The sequence below is a fragment of the Macaca mulatta genome, chromosome 2, assembly GCF_049350105.2.
Source record: "Macaca mulatta isolate MMU2019108-1 chromosome 2, T2T-MMU8v2.0, whole genome shotgun sequence".
Lineage (NCBI taxonomy): Eukaryota > Metazoa > Chordata > Mammalia > Primates > Cercopithecidae > Macaca > Macaca mulatta.
Genome location: NC_133407.1, coordinates 143171200 through 143186538, shown reverse-complemented (window position 1 = coordinate 143186538; position 15339 = coordinate 143171200). Strand labels below are relative to the sequence as shown.

Below are 15339 nucleotides of genomic sequence, written 5' to 3'. Positions count from 1 at the left end.
TTTAAAATTCTGTTCTTAAAGTCTCCATCTCCTCAGGTGCTGGTGTGGAGATAGAGCTTCTTTAAACATTTTTGAATTCATGGGATCAGAGTAGCATTCAAGAAAGGAGCCTTTTGTTCTGGATATTAATAAAAAATGGAGGTGGTGAACTGGTTCTTACACGCAGGGGTATACCCTCTCATATGGAGGATCCAGGGGATGCAGATGAAGTGTGTTTTTCTCAGACATCATGGAAACAAATGGTGGAGTAGACTTCCACAAGCACCTTTGTGATGAGTGGAACTTGGGATTCTTGTTCCAGACATTTTAGCAGGTTTGTGTATGTTTGAGTATTTGCTTGCTTACATGTCTCTTGAAAATATAAGAACAAGGGATGGAGTGAGGGTAAGCTGGGAAGTTGAGGGTTCACAAAACAAAGAGGGTAGAGAATGCAAAAGAGATAGGAGATGGTGAGAGAGGGAAGGAAATGAGGGTCTGCCCACTCAAGGGAAGCTGATGAAGCTAGAGGCATTGAAGACAGAGGAATCCAACCCTTATCTTCCTTTTTAATGCAAGTTGCCTTTTAGTTCCTGTCTGCACTTCATCTTTATGGGTGGGCCTCACTCTGTCCTCTCTTGTGAGCATCAGTGCAAGAAAAATTAAACTGTCCCGGCTTATGTTTTCTTTCTCTTAAAACTGACGTAGAAAAACTTGGGGGAAATGGTGAGGTAAAACAAGACTTGTTTTCAGATCATATGTAGGTGAATCGAGCCACTTTTTAATATGTGTTTTAGATAAATGTTTGAAAAATGTGATTGAGTTCCATTCGAATTCACAGCTTGCTTTGCTCCTTACAAGTTTATAAGTCTAATATGGAATCTGATACCTGCCCCCCCCACCTTTTTTTTTGAAGGACTTTGAGGTCAGTTTAGGCTAGTGTTGATGAGCCAGCAACTTGGGACAGAGGGCCTCATTTTAAGATACTGAGTTCAGGTGAGGGAGGGCGTTTGTGCTTATATTTGTAATTTGGGTTTTCAGATACAGGGCCTCTTGTCACTTGAGAACCTCCAAACACATTAGGTGTGAAGACAGAGGTGGGTCATTGCTAGGCTCTGAAGGTGCCTGTTGAGTACATAGTGAAGTGTGTGTGCTTGTAACTAGGATGAGGACAAGCAGCTCTCACTGGGTTGTAGTGTCAGTCACTTGCTTAAATGCTTATAATGGAAAAGCAAACCTTTTAAGCTTATTTAGAAAGGGCTGAACGAGTAACATAAATCTGTTGATGATCAGGGAGAGCAAAGTTTTTGTTTTTTTCATCCTCCTCATAAGGCCTGACTTACCTTCATTCACTGCACCAGACCTCTTTTTTTTTTGTAACTCAGTGTCTCCAGAAGAGTAAGATGTGAGCTGGCCTACGAAGTAGATTTAAGCAGTAGGGAAGATGATTTTGAGTGGTAGATAGGCAAGCCTCCCATCTCCCTGAATCACATAGTGAGAAAGTGCTTTCCTTTTAGGTGTCTTTCAAGACTTGATTAAGTTAAAAAGAAAGACTCTTGAGTGCTAGCATATCCTTAACACTTGACTACACTTGTTATTCTCCATTTTAACATAGAAAAGGGCTTGGAAGTGTCCTCAGGCTACCGCAGCTAGTTAATAATATTATTTTCATGTAATTATTTTAACTGTTGCATTCTATTTATGACAGGTTATAAAAGTGAGATAAATTCTCCTTTTTTTAAAAAAATCTTTTTTTTTTTTGTAAAATTAGACAAATACAGAAAATAACACAACACAAATGTGCAGCTTACTGAGTTATCCTAAGGTGAACACACAATTAGAATTTTTCTGCCTGGCCTAGCAGCCCCATCCAGGTGCCACATCCTAATCATCACCCCTCTCTGTCCTTAAAGTAGCCACTACCCTGCTTCTCAAAGTAGACACTTGTTTGCATTTCTTTATAATATTATTATCCAGGTGTACATCTCAAGTTTAATCTTGCCAATTTAAAGGAAATTTGTGTCTTTTAAGACTCTTCTAATCTACAGGTTTCCCTTTCATTGCGTTGCTTCCCCTTACCCCCTAGTTTTTCGTCCAGTGATTTATCTGTTGAAGAATCTAGGACATTTAGCCTTGAGACTTTCCTACAGTCTGGATTTTGCTGAATGCTCTGTCATGGTGCTGTTCACCTATTCTCTCTGACCTCTGTATTTCCTGCAAATTGGTAGCTGGATCCCCAAGTGTCATCAGACTCAGGTATGAACCCTACAGTAAAGACATCAGATAATTGGTGGGTTCTTTCCCCAAGAGGCACCTGATGTCTGGTGCTGTTTCTTTTTACGATGTTAGTGGCTGTTGATGCTCAATGTCTAATCCATTAATCCATTGGGGGCCATAAGATGGTGTATTACTCTCTTCTCGTGCTGCTAATAAAGACATACCCAAGATTAGGTAATTTATAAAGAAAAAGAGGTTTAATGGACTCATAGTTCCACACGACTGGGGAGGCCTCATAGTCATGGCTGAAGGTGAAGGAGGAGCAAAGGCACGTTTTACATGGTGGCAGGCAAGAGAGTGTGTGCATGGTGACTACCCTTTATAAAACCATCAGATCTCATGAGACTTATTCACTATCATCAGAACAGCACAGGAAAACCTGCTCCCATGATTCAGTTACCTCCCACCGAGTCCCTCCCATGACAGTTGGCGATTATGGGAGCTATAATTCAAGATGAGATTTGGATGGGGACATAGCCAAATCTTAGATGGTGATAATCTAATCTTTTTCATTTATTAATGGAGATTCTTTCATAAAGAGATAGTTCCATTCATCTACTGTTTCTTAACTATTGTTGCAGGTCATACAGGAAAGATAGGATAAATGCTTGATTCTTTACTAGCTTTTAAGATATAGATTTGGTTCCCTACTGTTCTTCAAAGGTGACCAGTTAGAGTATTTTTTGATTAAATATTTCATCTTCAGATAATCATATATTCTCATGCATTGTAAGGAATAATACAGAGAGATCTGGTGTACTTTTCACCCAGTTTCCTCCAATGGTACCATCTTATATAACTATAGTACGGTTTCACAGCTGGAAAATTGAGCATTCATATGACCCACTTGTTTTTGTCTGATTTCACCAGTTTTATATTATTCATTTGTGTGTCTGTGTATATTTAGTTCTGTACAATTTTACCACAAATGTAGATTTGTGTAATCACTGGATTTAAAAAAGTCTTCATGAACTCATGGATTTAAATATATTTTATGGCCAGGCATGGTGGCTCATGCCCATAATCCCAGCTGAATTTTGGGAAGCCGAAGCAGATGTTCGCTTGAGGCCAGGAGTTCAAGACTAGCCTGGGCAAGAGAGAGAGAGACCCCATCTCTACAAAAAATACAAAAAATTAGCCAGGTATGGTAGCATGTGTCCATAGTCCTAGCTACTTAGGCTAGCTACTTAGGCGACTGAGGTGGGAGGATCACTTGAGCCCAGGAGTTCGAGGTTTCAGTAAGCTGTGATAGCACCGTGGTACTCCAGGCTGGCTGACAGAGTGAGACCCTGTCTCTGGGGAAAAAAAACCAAAACATATTTTTTTTTATTTTATTTTACACTGAAATCATGATCCCTTTTGAAGGTTTGGGCATATCTTTTTTTCCAACAGCTTTATTGAGATGTAATTTACATACCATAAGTTTCAACATACTAAGTGTACAGTTTCATATTTTTTATATAGTACAGTTTCACAACTAGAAAGCTGACTGTTGATACAACTCACTTATTTTGGGTTTGTATCAAAAATTTATCTATATCATCACAATCAAATTTTAGAACATATCTATCAGCCCTAAAAGAAACCACATGCCCATTTGCGGTCATCACCGATTCCCATCCCTAGCTTTAAGCGGCTGTCCTGAGTCCTAGCAGTGACCCTGGTGGTCCTTCATGGCTTCATGGCTTCATAGCTTTGCTTTTTGTAATGAAAAGATCTGCTCCCATCCCTACCCTCACCCTTAAAGCCATTTCTTTAAGAATCTCTAGTATCTTTTAGTAGGAAATAGTATTTCGAGGACCCTGTCTAGGCCCTGGGTGTGCTCATTGCTATTAGGTTTCTAGGCCACTGCAGTGGACAGACTGAGATAAAATGCCAAAATCAGTTTACACTGATACTTCCATTTTGTGATTTTTAGTTTAACCTGTTCTGTATTACATCTATCCCCTTTCTTCCACAGCAGGAATCCTGGTTTTCAAGGACACAGGGGATGATAGACTACTCCATAATCACTCATTTATTTTATCCCAGATTATATACATAATGGTCTCAATAATACTAATGCTACCATCCCCAGTGTAATTACTGAGAATAGGTTTTTAAAAATCCAAAAAGTTTATATCTGCTTTTGCTGTTTCTCCCCTAGTTTTAAAATATTGTACTATTTCTGTATTATTGAAACATATGTCCATTATAGAGAATACTCTTTCCATTTTAGCTCTCAACTAATCTCAGTTCTATAAGTAACTACATGTTTAATGCTCTCTGTGATCATGTCTCTGTAGTCATTTGAATTGATCAAGCTCATTCTCAACTGGATTCTTCAGGAAGTGGCCATGGGAACAATATGCCCTGAGTGTTTGCATGTTGATAACAGTTTGTTAGTGCTCTTTATACTTTGAAGTCAACTTTTCTGGATATGAAATCTTTGGTTCACATTTATTTTTCTTGAGTAGCTCACATACTTTATTTTATTTATTTTTTTTGGAATGAAGCATTGCTATTGAAAAGCCTGATGATAATCTATTTTTTTCCCTTGAAAATTCGTTGTTTTTGCCTAAATACCCATTATTTTCTTTTTCTCATTCTCTAGTGTCCAGTGATTTCATTAGACTGTGTGTTGGTGTTGGACGTTGTGGGTCAGTATTCTCAGGTATGGGGTAGAAGCTTTCAATATCTAGTTTCATAATTTTTTTTTAAACTTCAGGAAATTTTTATATTATTACTTTTTATCATTTTTTGTGTCCTTACTTTTATTTTATTCTTTAGGAACTTCTCATATCTTTCTTTACATAATTCTTTTTACCCATTTCATTGTTTATCACTTTCTTTTTAATCATTTTTATCTCTCTCTCTCTCTTTTTTTTTTTTTTTTTGAGACAGGGTCTTGCTCTGTCACACTGGCTGGAGTGCAGTGGCACGATCTTGGCTCACTGCAGCCTTGACTTCCCGGGCTGAAGTGATCCTCCCACCTCAGCCACCCAAGTAGTGGGGACAACAGGCACATGCCACCATACCTGGCTAAATGTTTTGATTTTTAGTAGAGACGAGGTCTCACTATGTTGCCCAGGCTGGTCTCAAACTCCTGGGCTTAAGCAATCCTCCCACCTCAGCCTCCCAAAGTGCTGGTATTACAGGCATCAGCCACCGTGCCTGGCCTCTTCTTTTTATTTTAATTTTTTCTTCCTTTTTGTCTTCTGTGTCTTTTAATTATCTGTTTATTTTTGAAATGACTTTTTATTTTATTTCTAGTTACCACTTGACTTCTCTACCTCATCTGAGTTTGTGGATTCTGATTTATTTTGTTCTCTCATGCATCATTTTCTTTATGCCATTTACCTCATTTTATTTTTATTTTTATTTTTTGAGACAGAGTCTGGCTCTGTCACCAAGGCTAGAGTGCAGTGTGCAGTCTTGGCTCACTGTACCCTCCATCTCCTGGGCTCAAGCAATTCTCCTGCCCCAGCCTCCTGAGTAGCTGGGATTACAGGGGCCCGCCACCACGCCCGGCTAATTTTTTGTTTTTTTTAATAGAGACGGAGTTTGGTCATGTTGCTCAGACTGGTCTCTAACTCCTGAGTTCAGGTAATCCATCTGCCTTGGCCTCCCAAAGTGCTAGGATTATAGGCATGAGCCACTACGCCACACCATGTTGTTGTTTATTTATTTATTTATGAGCATGTCTTCCTGACTGCATTTGTTATTCATAAGGATGTTGTTCTGCTTCTTCTTCTCTTACTTCTTATAGAACTTTGGATTGCATTTGAGCTTGAGTCATTTCTGTTGCTCATTTCTATTTGAACTCAGTTTTTCTGAACTTATAGAAAGAGATATGGTTCAGGGTAGCTTTGTAACTTCACTGAGCTCCCTCTTAGCTGTTCTCAGCATAGTGTTTAAACAATGGCCTCCTGTCTCCTGAGATTTCCTGGATTTCTTCCCCTCCTCCACTACTTCTCTTTCCTTTTTCTCTCTTGTCTATCTATTTCAGGAGTTTGGTTTTGTCTCTTGAGATTTCTCCTTGGTGTGAGGTTGTATTCTGGAAGGGAACCCTGGCAGGTCAGTTTCAAGAGTTCATGGTGTACAACTGCTTGGGCGCCTTCACAGTTTCTTACCATGGGCCCCTTAAACCTACTCCTTATTGGAGTGGACAAAATTCCTTCCAGTGTGAGCTACTATTGTCAGACTGTCCCTCTATGTTTTCTAGTAATGCCTGTTGGCTCTTTTGGAATTTTCCTTTTCACAGGTCTGATTGCCTGTTGCTTTGTTTTTCCTGCCCAGCCACTGCCCAGCCACAGACACCGTGCAGGTTATATGGCTGTTGGCGGTTTTTCTTCACCTTTTTGTGTTCTGGGTTTGGTGAGGATACTTTGTCACATGGATTTGCTGTGCACATTATTCCTGGGTTTTGGGTATTGCTCTCTAGTTGTTCTGTCTGGTTTTATACGTAGAGAGGAGAGATTCAAAAGCTTTGCTGATGTTGTTCCCATCTTAGCTAGTTTTCTTTTTATGTAAAGTTTTGAGGTGAAACATTGAGCTAACTTTCAGAGTTTGTGTGTCAAAATATCTTAAACTGGTGAATTTAATGGTTTAAAACAGAGTATGATTAATTCATGATTATTATTTGGACATTGAATTTGAGACAAGAATCTTAAAAGGTATAGATATTAAGTCCCAGAAAGGATTAAGGTTAGTTTTGCAATTGTGGCAGTGTTTGCTTTTTGGGGGATATTATACTATAGATCAGCAGTCCCCAGCCTTTTTGGCACAAGGGACTGGTTTTTGTGAAAGACAGTTTTTCCTTGGATGTGGGGCAGGGGAGGGAATGGTTTTGGGATGATTGACGCACATTACATTTATTGTGCACTTTATTATTATTAAATTGTAATATATAATGAAATAATTATACAACTCACCATAATATAGAACCAGTGGGAGCCCAGAGCTTGTTTTCTTACAACTATGTGGTCCCATCTGGGGGTGATGGGAGACAGTGAGAGATAATCAGGCATTAGATTCTTACAAGGAGCCAGCAACCTAGATCCCTTGCATGAGCTCTTCACAACAGGATTCGCACTTCTGTGAGGATCTAATGCCACTGCTGATCTGACAGGAGGCAGAGCTCAGGCGGTAATGCAAACAATGATGAGCAGGCTGTAAATACAGATGAAGCTTTGCTTGCTCGCCTGCCACTCACCTCCTGCTGTTTGGCCCGGTTCCCAATAGGCTACAGACCAGTACTGGTTTGTGGTCCAGGGATTGGGCACCCTTGCTATAGATAACCCTCCTTTCTTGAAAAAACGGATAATATTTAAGATATACTTCCAGTATTTAAGATGAAGACTGTTTTGATTTTATAATTGTGTTATTAATATGCCTCATAAAACTTTGACCCAAGGGATAGCCATAGGCTGGGTAGAAAACAGTTGCTGTTAGTGGGAGCTTGAGGAACAAAGATTATCTCTTCATTTGTAGCTTGGCACTTTCTAGATTAACAGTTTAAGGAAACAAATTCCTGACTAGGTATCCTTGACAAATGAGAGGAGTAGGCTATTTTAAGTTCTTTTCAACCGAAAGTCAGTTTCAGTGAAGGATGAGAATTACCAGGCATCTTTTTTCCCCCTGCAGTAAAAAGTAATTTCTAGGCAGTCATATCCTGCCCAAGTGGTGCTGGGTGCTTTGTTATGTGGATGACACTGGACTGGGACAGAAGGCAAAGAATAATGCAGTCTGACCTGCTGTTATTTAATCACAACTGCACAAAAACTCTAAACTAGAAAGAGAACTGTTAGTAAGGATGCCATCCAGTTATCTGAAGGTGCATGGGTTGTAATGAGAAATGCCTTGAGGTCCAGCAGAATTCTGTCACACCCCCCAAAATAATTTTTAGAAAAGCTTTACTAAGTTAACTTCAGTGTAAACCAAGCCAGAAAGTATTCAGGAAGGCAAGTTTCAGTACATAGGAAAAGTAAATTAAAATAACTGAAAACACATGTAAGTCGGATAAATTGCTCAGCGTTTTTTTTTTTTTTTTTTTTTTTTTTGAGATGGAGTCTGGCTCTTGTTGCCCAGGCTGGAGTGCAGTGGTGTGATGATCTCAGCTCACTGCAACCTCTGCCTCCTGGGTTCAAGTGATTCTCCTGCCTCAGCTTCCCAAGTAGCTGGGATTACAGGCTTCTGCCACCATGCCTGGCTAATTTTTTTGTATTTTTAGTAGAGATGGGGTTTCACCATGTTGGCTAGGCTGGTCTCGAATTTCTGACCTCAGGTAATCCACCAGCCTCGGCCTCCCAAAGGGCTGGGATTACAAGCATGAGCCACTGTGTCCAGCCTGCTCAGCATCATTTTGAATGTTTGAACTTTCAGTTTTCTAGTAGTTTAAGCAACACCTTCTTGAAAACTTCAATTCTGCTTTAAGAGTTTTTTTTCTTGGCTGGGTGCCGTGGCTTCTGCCAGCACTTTGGGGGGTTGAGGTGGGAGGATTGCTTGAGGCCAGGAGTTTGAGACCAGTTTGAGACATACTGAGAGCTCATCTCTAATATTAAAAAAAATAATAAAAATTTAAAAGTAAAAAGAAATTTAAGAAAGAATTTTTTTTTTCTCTTATAAGACCACTAAGACTTTTCTTGCCGAAACTCACTTGTTTATTTGGAAAAGCCATATGGAAAAGATCATAGCCTTTGAATGAGAGAGATTTGGTTTTGAATCTGAGCTCTGCCATTTATCAAATGATTTTGGGAAAAGCCACTTAACTTTTTAAATTTAATTTTATTTATTTATTTGTTTTTTTGAGGCAGGGTTTGGCTGTCACCCAGACTGGAGTTCAGTGGCGTGATCTCCGCTTACGGCATCCTTGACCTCCTGGACTCAAGCCATCCTCCCACCTCTGCCTCTCGAGTAGCCGGGGCTATAGGAGTATGCCACCACACCCGGCTAATTTTTGTATTTTTTTGTAGAAATGGAGTTTTACCATGTTGCCTAGGCTGTTCCCAAACTCCTGAGTTCAAGCGATTCACCTGCCTCAGCCTCCTAAAGTGCTGGGATTACAGGCATGAACCACCACACCCAGCCTCACTTAACTTCTTTGCTCTTCTTTTTTTGACTTCTTAAGTTTAATACATAGTTTAAAATTGTTGAGTCTTCTTTGCTAATGTAAACATTTTAGTCTGCATATTTCTAAGTGACCACTTTAGTTCCACAAGGGTTATTGTAGTTTTGTAATTGTTTATTTCTAAATGTTTTGTAATGTCCATTAGCATTTCTTCTTTAACACATAGTTTATAAGATTTTTACTTTTTAGCATGCAGCTATTTTGCTATCATTTGGTGCTAAGATCTGACTCAGTGGGGCTGTAGTCAGAGAATGTGGCCCTCATGATATTGATCCCTGAAATGTGTTGGGACTGGCTTTAGCACCTACCAGGGGTCAACTTTCATAAATGAATCCTGTGTATTTGAAAATAATTTTTTATATTAATTGGGTGCAATATTCTATACATATCCATTATAGGAAGTTGTTAATTCTGCTGTGCAAATTTTCTATATCCTTACTAATTTTTTCCTTCTGCTTGATCTTAGTAATTGCTGAGAGAGTTGTTAAAAATCTCCATTTAAGATGGTAGATTTGATAATTTCTCTTAGTCATTCTGTCAAGTTTTGCTTTATATATATTAAAGCTATGTTACTAAGTGTATGTAAGTTTGGAAGTATGTCTTCCTCAGACGGAAAATTACTAAGAGGAAACATCAAAGATAAGTAGAGGTTCTGGCTCAACTAGCCTAACAGGATTCTTGCTGAAGGCAGGTCAGTGTGATCAGACATCACCTGGGGGACTGGGGAGGATGAGGAGTTTGATCAGATATCAAGGGTGATCACGCATTTAAGGGTAGGCAAACTGACTTAGCAGGATTCTTGGTGCAGCTGGACAATGCAGAGATGAGATTGGAAGCCCAAAACTCAGGGCCTAGTTGAAAAGAGAGTTCAGAGGAGCCTCATTAGAGTTTTGCCAAGGAGAGAATCTTTGTCATTAATGAGGTGCATCTTTCATTGTAATCTATGTACTTCTATGAGATGTCTCTTTTTTTTTTTTGCTCTTATAGCTGTTGAAACTAAATATTGAAATATTTTTATTGAGAAAAAAGTTTTTATGCTATTTATAAAATGAAATAATTAAAATAGTAGGAAAAGCATGTCTTACCATTGAATTGAACATTTTATTATTATATAGAGATTCTCTTTTACTTTGATAATGATTTTTGTCTTAAAGTCTATTTTGTCTGGTATCTGCTATATAGGTATATAAGCTTTCTTTTAGTTAGTATTTGTCTAATATATACTTTTTCTTTTTTTCACTTTTATTTTATTTATTTTATTTTATTTTTGTGTTTTGAGACAGTCTTGCCCTGTTGCCCAGGCTGGAGTGCAGTGGCACGATCTCAGCTCACTGCAATCTCTGCCTCCAGGGTTCAAGAAAGTCTCCTGCCTCAGTCTCCCAAGTAGCTAGAATTACAGATGTGCACCACCACGCCCAGCTGATTTTTGTATTTTTAGTAGAAATGGGGTTTCACCATGATGGCCAGGCTGGTCTGGAACTCCTGACCTCAGGTGATCCCCCTACCACAGCCTCCCAAAGTGCTGAGATTACAGGTATGAGCCACTGTGCCCAGCCTTCTTTTCACTTTTAATTTGTATCTTTATGTTTTTAGGTATATCGTTGTAAATAATATATAGCCACATTTAAAAGTAATTTATTCTTTGTGTTTTAATTAAGACTTTAGTTCATTTATATTTATTGTGGCTACTGATATTTTTGGATTTAGTTCTACCATCTTATTTTTTGCCTTCTGTTTATTCTGTTTTTCTCTTCTTTTTCCTTAATTTCTGGCCTGTGTTTTATTTTTCTTCTCATTCCAACTTTGCTTGTCTTCTTAGAAGTCATACACTTTATGTCTCCTCATTTAGTGATCAATTTTAATACTTGAGTATAAAGTCTAAAGTTTATTATTCCATTAATTTTTCTGTTGTATAATCCCATAACCTTACTGTAGTCATCCTTATCCAACTTATGTATTACTGGTGTCCACTCTTTCATTCTAATTTGTTTTCTTCCTCCACTAATTAGACATTGTTAATACTTTTTTATATAGTCAGTATTTCTTTACTCCTATAATTACTAATATCTGTACTCTCCATTCCTTTCTGCATCTCTGGGATTCTGTCTGAGATCAATTTCTCTTCTGCCTAAAGGATTTCCTTTGGCAGTTAACTTTCTTGTTATTGTTTGAAGTATCTTTAAGTACCTCATTTTTGAAAGATATTTTCACTAAGTAAAAATTTTAGGTTGGCAGTTATTTTCTTTTGGCACACTAAAGGCATTATTTCACTGTCTTCTAGACCTCCTCACTCCATCTTCCAACATCTCTTAACCTCACTTTTGAATATTTTCGTTTATATCTATATCTATGTCTATATCTATATGTATTTAGCATTCTATTGTAATTCTGTTGTCTCTTTGGCTATATCTTTAGTATCATTTTTAGTGGTAGCTTTAAGGATTACAATATAATATATATACATAACAACTTACACTATAGAGTTAACATTTTAACACTTTAAGTAAATGTGTCCTATAACCACATAGATTCCATTACCCTATCCCCTGTGTTAGAGTTGTCATATATTACATGTACATACATTGGAAAAAACCTAGACTATGTTCTGCATTTTTTCTTGCAATACTCATACATATTTAGTTTAATTTATTTATTTACTTTTTAAAAATAGAGATGGGGTGTTGTCATGTTGCCCAGGCTAGTCTGAAACTCCTGGCCTCAAGTGATCCTCCCACCTTAGCCTCCCAAACTGCTGGGAATTACAGATGTGCACCACTGCATCTCACCTCGTACTTATTTTAAAGATGAAAAATAGTCTGTTATATCTATCCAAACCATTTCTGTTGCTCTTCCTTCATTCCTAAAGTTCCATGTTTCCTTCTGGTATCATTTCTCTTCAGCCTAAAATAAAACCCTCTAGTACTTTTTTTAGAGTAAGTCTTATGGTAATGAGTTCTCTTAGTTTTTCTTCATCTGATGTTTTTATTTCACCTTCATTTCTGAAGGGAATTTTCTGAGCTGACAGGTCCTTTCTTTCATCACTTTACAAATGTTGTTTCACAATCTTTTCTGGTCTGCGTGATTGCTGATGATAGTCATTTCAAACACTTTTCTTATATGTATTGTGTCATTATTTTATGTCTTCCTTCAAGTTTAAAATTTTTTTGTCTTCAACAGTTTGATGATGATGCATTTGGACATTGTTTTCTTAGGGATTATCCTATTTGGGGTTTGTTGAGATTCTTGTGTGTGTTCATTTATGTTTTTAACCATATTTGGGATATTTTCAGATATTGTTTCACTTGTTTTTTAAAACCAATTTCTCCTCTCTTTTTGGGACTCCACTGTATAAATTTTAGACCTTTTGATAGTATTCCAGAGGTTCCTTAGGTTTGTTCATTATTTTAAAGTAGTCATTTCTCTGTATTCTTCAGATTGTGTACTTCCTGTTGATATGTCTTCAGATTCCCTATTTTCTCTGTCATTCTCTTGAGTTTCTTCTCCATTTTTTTGCAGAGGTTATCTAGTAAGGTTTTAATTTCAGGTGTTGTACTTTGCAATTCTAAAGTTTCATTTTTTAAAGATAGCTTTTTTTTTTTTTTTCTGCTGAGAGCTCTCATCTTTCCATTCGAGACCATTCACCTTTGCTTCATAGCCAATGATTGTAATAGCTCCTTTAAAGTCTTTGGCTGGGCATGGTGGCTCACACCTGTAGTCCCAGCACTTTGGGTGGCTGGATCACCTGAGGTCAGGAGTTGGAGATCAGCTTGGCTAACGTGGCGAAACCCCATCTCTACTAAAAATACAAAAATTAACCATGTGTGGTGGCGCAGCCTGTAGTCCCAGCTACTCGGGAGGCTGAGGCATGAGAATCTCTTGAACCCAGCTGGCAGAGGTTGCAGTGAGCTGAAATCACGCCACTGCACTCCAGCCTGGGCAACAGAGTGAAAGTATCTCAAAAAAATTAAAAAAATAAAGTCTTTGTCTGATAATTCCAACTTCTGGGTCATCTTGGGGTTGGCATCTGTTCATTTTCTTTTTCCTCCAGTATTGGGTCTCTGGGGCTTGTTATAATTCTCTGGGGAATTTTTAAATTTTTTTTTTCCAGCAAAATCAACCTTGTTAGGAACACACTGTAAGTTTTGTCTCACCTAAAGCTCGTGATCATTCTGCAACTCTGTTCATTCATGTTTTTTATGCCAGCACAACATTGTAGTTTTTTATTCACTAGTATTTTACTTGTTTTAATCATAGAAAGCCTTTTAGTAAGTGGCATTGTTCTAGTTTCTTCCAGTGGACTATCTCTTTGCTTGATATAATTGAATATTAAGTTAAATTTCCTTTACTGTTGCTTATTTGTAAGATTTGGTAATGCCTCATATAGTATTCTGCCAAGTTACAATGATGTTTTGAAAAGATTTGCTATTGTGGAATACCAAATTGCGAAATTTACTATGAAATAAATCCTCTTAGATTATCTCAGAGGCCTTGGCTGGAGGAATATACTAATAACATACATTGTATGTGTGTGTATGGTACACTATACATAACATAAAATTTACCATTTTAACCATTTTTAAGCATAAAATTCAGTGGCACTAAGTATAATACCAGTGTTATACAACCATCAACATTATGCATTTCCAGAACGTTTTCATCATTATAAACAGAAGCTCTATGCTCATTAAACAGTAACTCTTCAGCCTCTGGTGACCTCCATTGTACTTTGAGCCTCTATGAATTCTCCTATTCTAAGTACCTCACATAAGTGGAATCCTTGTCCTTTTGTGCCTCACTTACTTCACTCAGCATTACGTCTTCAGCGTTCATCCATGTTGTAGTATGTATCAGAATGTCCTTCCTTTGAGCCCCTGCTTTCACTTGTTCTGGATCTATACAGTGACATATCTCTTGATCTATCATTTGTATTCATGCCTTCTTGAGGTCTGTTATCCATCAGTGGGGTGTGTTCTTTGACTTCCAGTGATGGAAGTGAGTCTAATTCCTTCTGTGACAATTTTCTTTCTGGCTTAAGATGTGGTCTGTGTGTTTAGCATACAACTCTAGATGTCCCACTGTCTTCCAGGTACTATGGTGTTCTGTTCCTGAGAATAAAGGGATGAAAGATACCCTCCGTGCCTTTTAGCTGCTCAAAGTCTGGGAGATACAGTAACACACTGAGCCAAAAGTAGGTTGGATTTCTCCCCCAATTTATACATTTTAACCTCAAGTGTATTAGAGAAATAAAGTGAAATATATATTTTTTAAAAATTATGCAATAATTATTCAAAAGGAACAAGAGTATGTGAAATCCACATTATCCTGGAGTGTCCAGGTCGTATGAAATAACAAATTGAGAATAGTATTAGGATGGGAACCAGCAAGGTGCTGTAGTCAAGAGTACCAATAAGGAGTTGGGGAAGTGTGTGGAAAGCAACATTTGTTTATCTAGGAAGGCCTGGGTGAGGAAGAGGCATTTGAGGGGAACTTTGCTGATGAGGAAGAAGTCATCTTGGGAACACTTGGGGCAGAGCATCTGACAGAGGGTCTGCTGTGTCCACATGCTTTAAGTGCGCACCTTTAGCTTTGCAGCATCAGATCTCAGCCACACTTACTCTGGGATGTCCATTTGGAACACTGTTCTGTCATCCACATCCCAGATTTAGACGATCTGCATGTGTTACTTGTTCCTATGGTTTTTTGTGCCTTCCTTTCATATCATTAGTCTCACTTATGATAATTATTTCTATACATGTTTCTTGAATGTTCTTCCCTTTACTACAGGAGTGTTCAATCTTTTGGCTTCTCTGGGCCACATTGGAAGAAGAAATATCTTGGGCCACACATAAAATACACTAACACTAATGATAGCTGATGAGCTAAAAAAATTGCAATAAATCTCGTAATGTTTTAAGAAAGATTACGAATAAGTGTTGGGCTGCATTAAAAGCCATCCTGGGCTGCTTGTAGCCCATGGG

General features: G+C 38.0%; 1 protein-coding gene across 2 annotated transcripts in view; it reads left to right on the top strand.

The window, feature by feature from the left end:
- SUMF1 (sulfatase modifying factor 1) overlaps positions 1 to 15339 on the top strand; it is a 113632-nt gene that overhangs the window by 26490 nt on the left and 71803 nt on the right. The window lies entirely within an intron of this gene.